General features: G+C 46.0%; 1 pseudogene; it reads right to left on the bottom strand.

Annotated features, from left to right (window-relative positions):
- Nucleotides 1-9,286: 9,286 nt before the first annotated feature.
- On the bottom strand, nucleotides 9,287-11,635 carry LOC102868401 (annotated as a pseudogene).
- Between the last annotated feature and the right edge of the window lie 599 nt (nucleotides 11,636-12,234).

Raw genomic sequence — 12,234 nt, 5'->3', positions numbered from 1 at the left:
GCATTCTGCCCCACTTGGATGGCTCAGGGAAACCTCAATGAGCCACCTCCAATGGGTTGAACTAACATCAGGGCATCTGATTGCAAAGAATGTACACAATCCCAAGACAGCAAGATGTCAAAATTTGAAGGATCTCAGGGGTATCCAGTTCAGATAACGTATCCTGCCCAAAGTCACTCAGTCAGCCAGGGCAGGACCATGCTGGATGCCGTGAGCTGCCCAGTTAGCCCCATAGCATACATCTGCCATTTAAAACCATACCTCACTTGTTCCAATCCTTGCTCGTGTCATAGGTGACTATCCCCCACAGAGCACAATCAACCCTAACGTAGAACAGGACATGTGGACATGGAAGTCCCCAGAACCTCCTCATCCCACAGCCACCAACAATTATTCTCTAGGAGTCCTGAGTCCCAGTAGTGGGAGATGGCCAGAAGTCTCCAAAACCCGCATCAGCAATGCCTAGGGTTCCTCTCTGTCTCCATCTTCTTTTTTTTTCCTCTCCATCTTCTAAGACAGCTTCTAGGAAAGTACTGTCTACAGATGCTGATTTAAAAAAAAAAAAACACACACACACACAAAAACCCCAACAACACAAAAAACCCCAACCCACAAATTCAATGAAAACTGTATCCAATTGAGACTGTAGAGGGAGTTTAGCAGGCAGGATGTAATTAGGCAGGTTGGAATGTGTCCAAGACATCAGTGCTCCCAGGGAGCCCACAGGGTCTCAGCAGTAGTCACACAAAATGGCATTGTCGACAGCTCCCCGAATCCGAGCACAGACAGGGGATACAGAGTCTGGTGTGCGGCTCCATCTCTGACATTCAGGTCTTCTCAGCTGGAGCTCTCCTCCCCATGTACTTGGCTGACCCGAGCAGCTCTCTTTACTGGTTAGACCTTCTCCTAGGGATATGGATGGCCAGGCACCAGCAAGACGGTCAGCCATCAGTCCAACACACCTAGCCTGGCTCCAGTCAGCTGATCTCTGAACCCCTGACCACAGTGTGAACAATTTTGCCTACTCGCCTCAGGGGATGATTTGATGGAGAGGGCCTGTAGGATCATTTTGATCCTAGGACTTCAATGTACTCAATTTTGACAGAGGATTGCAGAAGTCAGCGTCTCAGATGACCATGTAAACAGCTGAGGGTCTTGATCCTGGTGAAGCTTCCCCCTTGTTAAGTCCTCAACTTTAAGATGAGTGTACTTCTCAGTCTAGTCTTCTCATCCCCACTTCCTTTGATTCCGGCTTAAAACTAGTGCCTAACTTCATCTGTGAGGGGAATGAGGGGAACAGTTAGTTCCATAGTCCGCTGACAAGTCTTGAAGGTCTCCTGTGCAGAGGGCCTGGGCTCACAGGTCCCTACTCCCAAGGCACAGCAGGTCTGCACACACCTACAGAAATGCAAGTCAGCCTGCAATGAGGGCAGGAAGTGGCACCAGGTGCCTGGGGAGCCCAGAGGACTGGGATGACTGCTTCTGCCCCAGGGGCATCTGGAGACTTCACAGAGGAAGACACTGCAACTGGGAGCATTGAGCAGATCATTAGGAACTGGCAGACAATTTTCCCAGCTGGGCTGAGAAAACTTTTCAGCTCCCCTAAGGCAGAAGAGCTTGTCTGCAGTCAGAGCCCCAGATCAGTGGGAGCTTGGGTTACGCCAGGCCAGGTTCCTGGCAGCGATTGAGGAGAAGGCTGTCAAGGGGCTGGGACCCAGCTGTGCCTCGTCCTTCTCCTTCATGCCCTGGGCCCAGCCCTGGTTCATGACCTTTCCTCTCTCAAAATGCAACATTCATACACATGTCTGTTCTCGCTGAAATGGCATTATCTCATTTGATGGACATTTTAAAACACATATAAAGCAGAGAACATCATTTCATGAACATCTATATCCTCATCATTTAAATTCAACAACTTTTCCACTCGTGGTCAATCTCGTTTCATCCAAACATCCCCACCTCTATGCAGATGTCCTATCATTTCATCCTTCGGAGTTTTCATTTCATGTTAAGTGTTTTCTTAACATACAAGACCATCCTTATTCTGTTTTAAAATTATTCTCATTTCTTTATGTTCTCAAACATCCTGCTGATGACCCTATAGTCTAGATTTTGCTGTTGCAACACCAGCGAGCTGTTTAATGTGTTCACTCATCTTCTGAATTTCCTGTAAATTGTTATGTGCATATAAAGACTTAATCATGTATCTTTTTGGTCAATAAACATCAAAGCTGGTGTTATTACCCAGTGAGAGATCAGGCCTTTGCACACAGCTAATGGGAGGTGATCCTGAGGTCCCCATACGTCCAGCCTGATAGTAGTGTTTTTGTTTCCTGTGGACTTGGACCACCACACAGTCTAACAGTGTGACTTATGACTGGAGCTTTGAGCCATATGGTATCACTTCTGAGATCTGCAGGAAATAGAGATTAAATTTCTTAGCCGGAAATCTGAGAGGGGCTGAAAATCTAAGGTCAGCTACTCAGGGCATATCTCAGAGCTATCACAGGTTCAATTCTAGACCACCACAAAAAAGCAAGTTACACAACTTTTTTATTCACTTTTCAAGGAATCTAAAAGTTAGTCTATTAAACATTTAGTAATACTAGGAAAAAAATAAATATTGTAAGAATTACCAAAGTATGACACAGAGAGACATTGAATATATGCTACTGGGTAGGGTGGGGGAATGGCAGAAATAGACTTGTTTGAAGCAAGGTTGCCAGAAACTTCCAATTTGTGAAATAAAAGCAAAACCAAACAACAATACATATCTGCAAAGTACAATAAAATGAAGTATGCTTGTACGTGACTGTGCACCAACAAAAGCTCTGGACACCAAAGGCTCAGAGGAGCTCCCCAGGTTGGCAACACTCTGTGGGTATAGTCACTCAAGGTGGGCAGAAGAAGGTAATGCTATCCTTGACTCCAACAGAAGAGATCACCTCTGCACTGCAATCCCAGAGGTATGCGGTTCAAATCCACCAGATGCTCCGCTGGAGAAGGAGGGGGCAATCTCCTCCTGTACCAGTCAGATCTGACAGTACACATAAAAATAATACAATAAAAATTTAGAAAAAGAGAAGAGATCACCTAAGGCTCTGCATGTAGAATCTCCCACACTCCATCCTAAGCCTCCTTCCCTTTCACTGGTTCTAGTTTGTGTCCTTTCACACAATAAAAATGTAGTTTTAAGTCTATCATTTCTCAGAGTTCTGGGAGTCATTCTAGAAAAGTATTGAATTTGAAGGTCGGTTGTTGTTAAGTGCTATTGAGTTGAGTACAAATCACAGCAACCCTTTGAACAACAAATATGAACTCTGTCCTTTCCTGCACCATCTTTATCATCCTTGGCACATTTGAGGCCACTCTCACAGACACTGTATCAATTCATTTCTATGAATATGAGTTGTTGTTATATGCTGTCAAGTCACCTGGAAATCATAGTGACCCTATGTACGACAGTCCTAAACCCTGCTCTATCCTGTGTCAATCTTATTGCCTCTGAAACACCTACCACCATCACCTCAATCCCTGAATCAACCCATCTCATTGAGGGTCTTACTCTCTTGCACTGTCCCTACATAACCTCCATTATGCCTGTCACTGAATCAATCCATCTCATCGAGGGTCTTCCTCTCTTGTGCTGTCCCTCCACTCTCCCAAGCTTGATGTCCCTCTCCAAAGACTGGTCCCTCCTTGCAACATGTCCAAAGTATGTCAGACAAAGCTTCAGAATCCTTGCCTCCAAGAAGCAGCCTGGTTTCACCCTCTCTAGGACACACCTGCTTGTTCTCCTAGCAGTCCATGGTATATTCAACACTCTTCTCCAGCACCATAGCTCAAAGGCATCAATTCTCCTTCGATCATCCCTAGTCATTGTCCAGCTTTCTGATGCATAGCAAATAATTGCAAAGACTATGGCCTGAATCACGTGCACCTTAGTCTCCAGAGTGACACTATTGCTCTTAAGTATTTTGGAGAAGTCTCTGACAGTAGACTTTCCCAATGCAATTTGTCTTTTAATTTCTTGGCTGCTGGTACCAAGAGTGTTGATTGTGGAGTCAAGCAAACTAAAGCTGTTAACAATCTCAATCTCTTCACCATCAATAACGATGCCACAAATCGGCCCAGTGGTGCTAATCTTTGTTTTCTTGATGTTGCACTTCAATCCATATTGAAAACTGCAGTCCTTGAACCTTCTGTCACAAGAGCTTCAGGTCCTCCTCATTTTCAACGAGCAGGGTTATGTCATCTCCATAATACAGAGCTGTTGATGAGTCTTCCTCCAATACTGATGGATTAGGAATCCCGAATTTGCAGTCAGTTAATCTGAAATGAAGGTGGCCCTTCAAAAACCAAAACTTGTGAATGGTGTCTGAAATGATGGTAGTCTTGTACCCTCAGGCTGTGCCTAAATTCATTGCATTAGTTTCCTAAAAAGTGAATTGCTTCCCTCACAGTCTGAAAAATGACAAGTCTTTTTAAAGATTTGTGTTTCAATCTATCTGATGCAATTTAATCCATCACAGCCCATCATTCCTCTTCATTGCCCTGCTGATGCTTGAATTGTCGCATCTTGGCCCAACAGTAGTAGTCTCTTTGCTGTGTCCATTATGATAGCTTTTTAGTGTGAAAAGATGTTCCAAATTCATCTTATCCTGTACATTCATCTTGCACTTGTTTATTTCAATAGTAAGTCCCCTGAACCCCATCCCCAATTTGTGACTTCACTACAGAGAGATTAATCTTTGTAAAAATTAATTTTAGTCTGGAGATTTTCTTGCTGACAGCATGATGAGGGGGAACAAACAGGAATTTTAGAATTAGGGAGACCTGAGTTTGAAGATTGGATGAGTCAGTTATATAAACCTGAGACCATTATAGTACCTCTCTGAGCCTCAATTGCCTCATTTACAGAAATAATTGCTTACCTTACAGGACTGTGTTAAAGGTGAAATACATATAAAGCACCTGACTTAAAATCCTGAAAATTAAGTATGTGCCAATAGTCGTTCTTTTCCTTCGTCTTCCTGTCACTGTTGTACAGGGCTCCTAATGCTAATCCTGTGTCCAAATACATCCATTTTCAGACCCTCTTTAATCCAATTGCACCTTTTCCACATATATTAGAACTATCATTGTTCTCTCCAACATTTCCACCCCTCTAGTCAGTCAGATCGTCTCTCATCAGAGTTTCTCACTCTCTTACTAATCTCTCATTATTTCCCCTTTGATCTTAAATATCATACTTTCTTTGTGTTTTATCCAAATCCCACTTTCTCCATGGAGAGGGACACTGAGATGGTTAAGGTTGTTTATCAGATTGGCTGCATATGCTCTGGTTTGCTAATTGTGATGTGATCATTCCCTTGGTGAGTTTTGATATAGTCATTCCCTTAATGATATTTGCTGTGATCAACAAATCAATCTAAGGAGTGTTTCATCATGGGTGTGACCTGCTTGGAACATCTGAGACAGTCCCAGAGAGATGGCATCTGGATCATCAACTCTCTGGTTCCTGTCTTACCTTGGATTTGCCATTCTCCACAGCTACAAGATATGAACCTGGGACTTACCAGCCTCTGTAAGCTAGTGAGCAAATTCCTCAAAAAAAGATCTCTTTTCATATACAGAAGCTATTCAGATGGACAAAAGACACATAAAAAAAATGCTTCATCTGACATATTTTGGACATGTTGTAAGGAGAGACCAGTCCTTGGAGAAGGACATCATGCTTGGGAGGGTGGAGGGCAGGCAGAGGAGGGGAAGGCCCTCTAGGAGGTGGCTTGGTGGATTGATTCAGTGACTGGGGTAATCAGGATGGGTGTGTCAGAGACTGTGATTGGCACAGGTTAGAGCAGGATTTAGGGCTGTTGTACATAGGGTTGCTATGAGTCACAAGAGACTTGCGGTAAATAACAACAACCACAACAACTGCCAAATTGGATCTGACTGATAACAGGAGGAGATTGCCCCTCCTTTTCCAGCAGAGCATCTAGTGGATTTGAGCCATGTACCTCTGGGATTGCAGTGCAGCTTCTATCCACTAGGCCACCAGAGCTCACAGCAGTGTTTTTCTTGAATATTTTATTGCTTGGTAATTTCCACATTCTGTTGGGTCACCTTCCTTGGGAATGCGAACAAATGTGACTCTCTTCTCATCAGTTGGCCAGGCAGCTGTCCTCCAAATTTCCTGTCATGTATATGTGTGTATGTCGTTGTTATTAAGTGCCGTTGAGTCATAGGTGACTCATAGCGACCCTATGAACGAAAGTCCTCAACAGTTGCGTGACTTTCATCCTTTCTCCACATTCGTAGGGTTTCCCAAGACAAGCTATTTACAGAAGTGGATGCCACTCCTGCTTCCAAGCTTGTTTTAGCCAGGGAGTGCCACCAAACACTGTCCACCATGGGTAACCATTATCACATTTGACACGTCAGTGTCACAGTGTTCAGCTTCACAGCGACCACAAGTTGCCTCTGTATGGCAAATGGACACACCAGGGCTATATGACCTCGAAGAATGTTTCACCAAAAACAATTAAAGACAGGCTTTAGAGCCGTGGATGAGAGTGTCTGTGTAGAGGTATGTTATTATGTACCATTGAGTCAGAACCAATTCATAGCTGACCCTCCAGTGAGTTTTCAGAGGCAGTTAAGTGCACAGGAAGAGACTATTTTTCCCCAAAGAGCAGCTACCGCGTGCCTTTGAGTTAGCACAACTACTTATCACTAAGCCACCAGAGCTCCCTATATAGATATGTGTCTATATATATACTTTAATATGTGTATTTGTATCTACATACATGTGTGTGTGAATGAATATAAAAATATATGTGAATGCATTTATGAACTGATTTTGCTTCACTAGTTTTGCTTCTCTAGATAACTCAGACTAAAATAGGCATCCTGTTTGGTAAAGTAGCTCAGCTCATTGCTGTACAGTCAGAACTGACTTACAGCTGCCCCTCTAGTGGATTTTTGGAGGCAGTAAATCTCACAGGAGGAGACAGACCCTCTTTCTCCCACAGAGTCCCTGGTGTGTCTGAACCTCCAGAGAGGTACCACTTTTGGATCGCAGCGTACCTCTCTACTGATTACCTCAAAACAAGAAGACGCTCAACGGGATGGACTGACAGTGGCTGACAATGGGCTCAAGCTCAGCAATCAAGACAATGCAGAATCACACAGGATTTTGTCCTATTTTATGTGGGATCACTACGAGTCAGACCCTAACTACAGCACTTAACAAAAAAATCTTAGCTCAAAGTCTAGAAATCAAAGTCTAAAATCCTAGCTCAAAGTCTTCTGCTTTTCTGATATCTTCATGCCGCATATTCTTCCCATAAAGTCTATGTGCACATTTACTCTGTCATAACCCTGTTTACCTAATGGCCATCAGCATGTACAGAATACATGTCAGTAACTCTCCTTCTGAAGATGGATTGGTTGGCACACAGTTCTCCATCCATGTGGGTGATCATGACTGTGGAGGGTAGGTCACGGCAGTATGCCTGTGTGTGCCCATGCGTGTATATGCTCATGAGACAACAGATCATGGTGCATCTCCCAGCCTGGCCTGAATCAGACAGAGCCACTGCAGCTCCTGAGGTTTTGGCCCTTCCTGAAACTTCAGACAGGACATGGGAGGACAACCTCCAGGTCTTTACTGGAGTTCCAAGCCAGATGCGACCTCATCTGGAATGAGAAAATGAGTCATAAATGACTAGAGACAGTGTCCCTGCCTAGATTTGGTGACCAGATTCCAACCCAAAGCAGAACCTCTCTAAGGGAGGAGCCTCGCATAGATCAGCAGAGATGAAGTCTATGGATCAGAGTAGTCACCAGGAACTTGCCCAGCAAATGGACACACGGCCAAGGGGCCAGAGGCAGGAGCCCACACACCACATGCACCCACAGGTCCTTACCTGCACCCTATGAGTCTGTTTCAGGACAGAGTTCAGAATCATTTTCAACTTTTTGCCTGTGAAATGACAGAAAGAACTGCTATTCAACACAGAAGCCAAAGACACACCTGGGACTTCTACGTGGGTGATAAAATTGAGCTCCACTTTAGTGCTCTTTGCTTTTAGAAACAAGTTCAAAAACCCACCAAAACAAACAAACAAACAAAAACACCTTTAAAGAGTTTTTTTGGTTTAAATGAATGTGCCTTCCCAACTCCCATAAACAAGATATAATCCAGGAAAAAAAGAGTGTAACACAAATGTGTGTGCATGTATAAGCATACAGCAATATATAAATGATACAGATTATGTATACATTATACACACACACACATATACACACACACATGGGAGCCAGGGAGCTCTGGTGACTTAGTGGTGAAGAGTTGCACTACAAACCCAAAGACAGGCCATTTGAATCCACCAGCTGCTCCTAGGGAGAAAAATAGGCAGTATTATCCTACACTATAGGGGCATCTATGAATGTCAACTAGACCATATGTAACACCACCAAGAAGTATCTACCAGCTCATAGAGCCCATTCTAACTCATGGTGATCATGTGTGTTGGAGTAGATTTGTGTTCTATAGAGTTTGTTGTTTTGGGGTGTGTGTGTGTGTGTGTTGTTCTTTGAGTTGGATTTTTTTTTAAGGTGTGTACTTTTATTCCAGTAGTCTCAAGTCAATGTACAGGTAAAGCCCTGGCAGCCTCCACATCTTAGCCACCCCAGGGAGACCAACCAAAAGCCTTCATATTTCTAGAGTTGGGGGGAAGGGCAAGGGCCCCAAAAAAGTAGGGCCTCCAATGGCTGACTACTGAAAACAAAAACTAAAGAACAAATATTAAGGTGGAAGATTTTTTTTAACAACAAAAATAATTGGATTAAGTAAAATTTACACAAAAGCAATGCTGCCTGCCTGCCACTGCTGTCCATGTGTGGCCCCAGGTGGGGGACCGGGCTCTTCTGCTTAGGGCAAGGGTGAGGCTTTTGGTAAGACAGGAGCTTCCTGTCAAATCATCATGTTGTGATTATTTGGAATGATGAAAGAAGAGAAAAGAAAAGACAGACAGACAGACAGAAAGAAAGAAAGAAGGAGAAGGAGAAGAAGAATGTACAAAGTCCTGGGCCACAATGGAGAACTGGGGGGATTCTTGCTTCACACCAATCATCCCAGTTTATAAATCCTGAGTCAAGCAAAAAAAATAAATAAAAAAATTAAAATTTTAAAAAAGAAACAAAAAAGTAACAAAGCCACACCAATTCTCATCTTTTTTTTTTTCTGCCCAAATTAGGTTTGGGGTGGAGGTGGGGGTTGTCAAGAAAGGGTGTAACACAACACAACTGAACAGTCCTCCCAGAAGCATTTGTGGTGGACGAAGGAAGGCCCAGACTCATCGTACTCCTGTTTGCTGATCCACACCTGCAGGAAGGCAGACAGGGAGGCCAGGATGGAGCCGCCGATCCACACGGAGTATGTGCTCAGAGACAGCAATGATCTTGACCTACATCGTGCTGGGGGCCAGAGCTGCAATCTCCTCCTGCATCCTATCGTGATGCCTGGGTACATGGTGGTCCCGCTGGACAGCACCATGTTGACATAGAGGTCCTTGCAGATGTCAACATCACACTTCATGATGGAGCTGAAGGTAGTTTCATGGATGCCAGGAAGGAGGGCTGGAAGACTGCCTTGGGGCAGCAGAAACGCTCATTGCCAATGGTAATAACCTGCCCGTCGGGCAGCTCATAGCTCTTCTCCAAAGAGGACGAGGAAGCCACCGTGGACACTCCTGCTCAAAATCCAGGGCAATTTAACAGAGTTTCTCCTTGATGTTATGCACAATTCCCCACTCAGCTGTGGTGGTGAAGCTGTAGCCTTGCTCAGTGAGGATCTTCATGAGGTAGTCCATCAGGTCCCGGCCAGCCAGGTCCAGATGCAGGATGGCATGTGGCAGGGCATACCCCTTGTAGGTAGATGGGCACAGTATGCGTGACCCCATCACCAGAATCCATCACGAAGCCAGCAATCCAGCCAGAGGCAAAGGATAGCACAGCCTGGATGGTGACATACATGGCAGGGGTGTTGAAGGTCTCGAACATGATCTGGGTCACCTTGTCCCGGTTAGCCTTCGGGTTCTGGGGGGCCTCCGTCAGTAGCACAGGGTTCTCTTTAGGGGCCACACGCAGCTTGTTGTAGAAGGTGTGGTGCCAGATCTCCACGTTGCCCCAGTTGGTGACAATGCCATGCTCAATGGGGTACTTGAGGGTCAGGATGCCTCTCTCGCTCTGGGCTTTGTCCCCCATGTAGGAGTCCTTCTGGCCATTGCCCACCATCATGCCCTGGTGCCCAGGGCGCCCCACGATGAAGGGGAAGACAGCCCAGAGAGGCGTCATCGCCCTCGAAGCCGGTCTTGCACATGCCAGAGCCACTGTGGACCACAAGCCCAGCGATGTCATTATCCATGGTGAGCTGGGGGTGGCGGGTGTGAACAGGCTGCGGTGACTGTGCAGAGGGGCCTGTGCTCTGTAGAGCTGTAAATCGCTGAGGTTTTGGAAATAGATTAACCAACGCTTCTTCCTTGGTGCCTCTGAGCAGGCAGGTGTTTACATTAACAGGCTTGAACCTCTAATCTTCCAGTAAGCAGTCCTTTGTACTACCAATGGGCAATGAGTTTAACCAAAGTACAGTATGCATACATAATAAAGCAACAGCAAGCCAAACAGAAAAGCTTGCATTTCCCCCCTGGTGTGTGGAAGGACAAGGTCTTGGAAGGAAGAGGAGAGTCTGGTGGGACCTCAAGAATAAAACAGCCAGAGAGGAAATTCAGGGCTGGCGGGGGCTCTTCAGGAGGAACACATTTTCAGTTGTTGCCCTTCAGTCCTGCACTTAATCCATCCCTGCTGGCCCCAACTAGCACTGAGGCCTTGACTAAAACGTGTTTCAGGGGACGAAGGGGGTGGTGGGTTAAAGTTCGGGGCTCAGGGAGCAGCTGGCAGGCAGGCTCCAGGCAAAAGGGTCGAAACTGGCCTCAACGTGGACAATAAAGAAGCCGAACTGGACAACCCCCCAATTATCCATCCGGAAGTGGCTCTGGGTGAGTGGGAAGAGCTGTGGTCTTCTTGCTAGTGAGTGTAAAGAGGGCTTCAGGTGTGTTACTGAGTGTTCAAGAAAGGGAGAGAGCCTTCCCTCATCAAAAGAGGGACTTGGGGACATCCCAGCGGCAGACGTGTGGGTTGCAGGTGTTTCTGGATTGCGAGTGGCTATTGAGTACAATCCTAAACTCTTCAGTGCTAGCCTGTGCCCTGCCTGCACTGATCTCAAATACCCCCTTGCAGGCGTTGTGGGGGTTGAGAGCCGTAGGAGGTGCAAACAAGGGATGTAGCTTGGCTAATCACCACGTGCCATCACATAATAACATTTAATAACAGCTCACAGGGCCCCAGGTTGCATCCTAACAGTTGGCTTGAAAATGCCAGCACACACACCCCCTTTCCAGGCTTGTCTAAGGAACAAAGTCGCTGCGGTGTGAAAAAGCCGGAACTCCCAAAGCTGTCAGGTCCTTAGCAGGTACCCAGCACTGAGTCCTGCAACCCCCCCCCCCCCAGGGCTTAGCTTCTCACCCTACCCCACGGTACCCACCCGATCGCCATAAAAGCTGGTGCACATGTCCTGAAAACATGTGTGAAATGCTCTTTATTCTTACCAGTATAAATAGAACGTGCTTTGTGCTGCTTTCTGGAGCGGAGCACACGTGCCGCCTCTCCACCCACGCCCACACTGCTCCCACCACACAAGCTTCCTCAATTAAGGCTTAAAGGCGCAGCGCGACTCTTGGGCCAGGTCTCCTGGGGAGGATCTGAACGCTGGCTTCTTAGAGCTCTTCTCCCCAGTGACAGCCTTAGCAATGCAAGCTTGGAATGGTCAGCTCGGGTCACTTTCTCTGGGTTTCCAGGAAATACTTTATAGTCAGCTTGCTTTTAAGTCTCAATTCCTTTTAAATGAGCCAAAGGCCAGCGTCCTGTCTTGCTTTCCCAAGAAGACTACTCTTGATCATGAGAAATGACCTCACAAAGTCACCACATCCAATCCAGCTCCCGCATCAATCTATGCCTAGAAGGACAGTCACAGGCCTCTTCATTTACTTCTGGGACAGGAGAGGCCATGCTGACCCAGGGAACTAGGGTTAGAGAGGCAGCCAGGCACAGGCCTTACAGGGACACGCAGTCTCAGGTGCTGATCTTCACCTGCACACATTTGACAGGGAA

This window comes from Elephantulus edwardii, unplaced genomic scaffold, assembly GCF_000299155.1.
Source record: "Elephantulus edwardii isolate Elephantulus edwardi_28Jun2011 unplaced genomic scaffold, EleEdw1.0 scaffold00105, whole genome shotgun sequence".
Lineage (NCBI taxonomy): Eukaryota > Metazoa > Chordata > Mammalia > Macroscelidea > Macroscelididae > Elephantulus > Elephantulus edwardii.
Note: the sequence above shows the minus strand (reverse complement) of the source record. Positions and strands in the feature narration are given on the sequence as shown.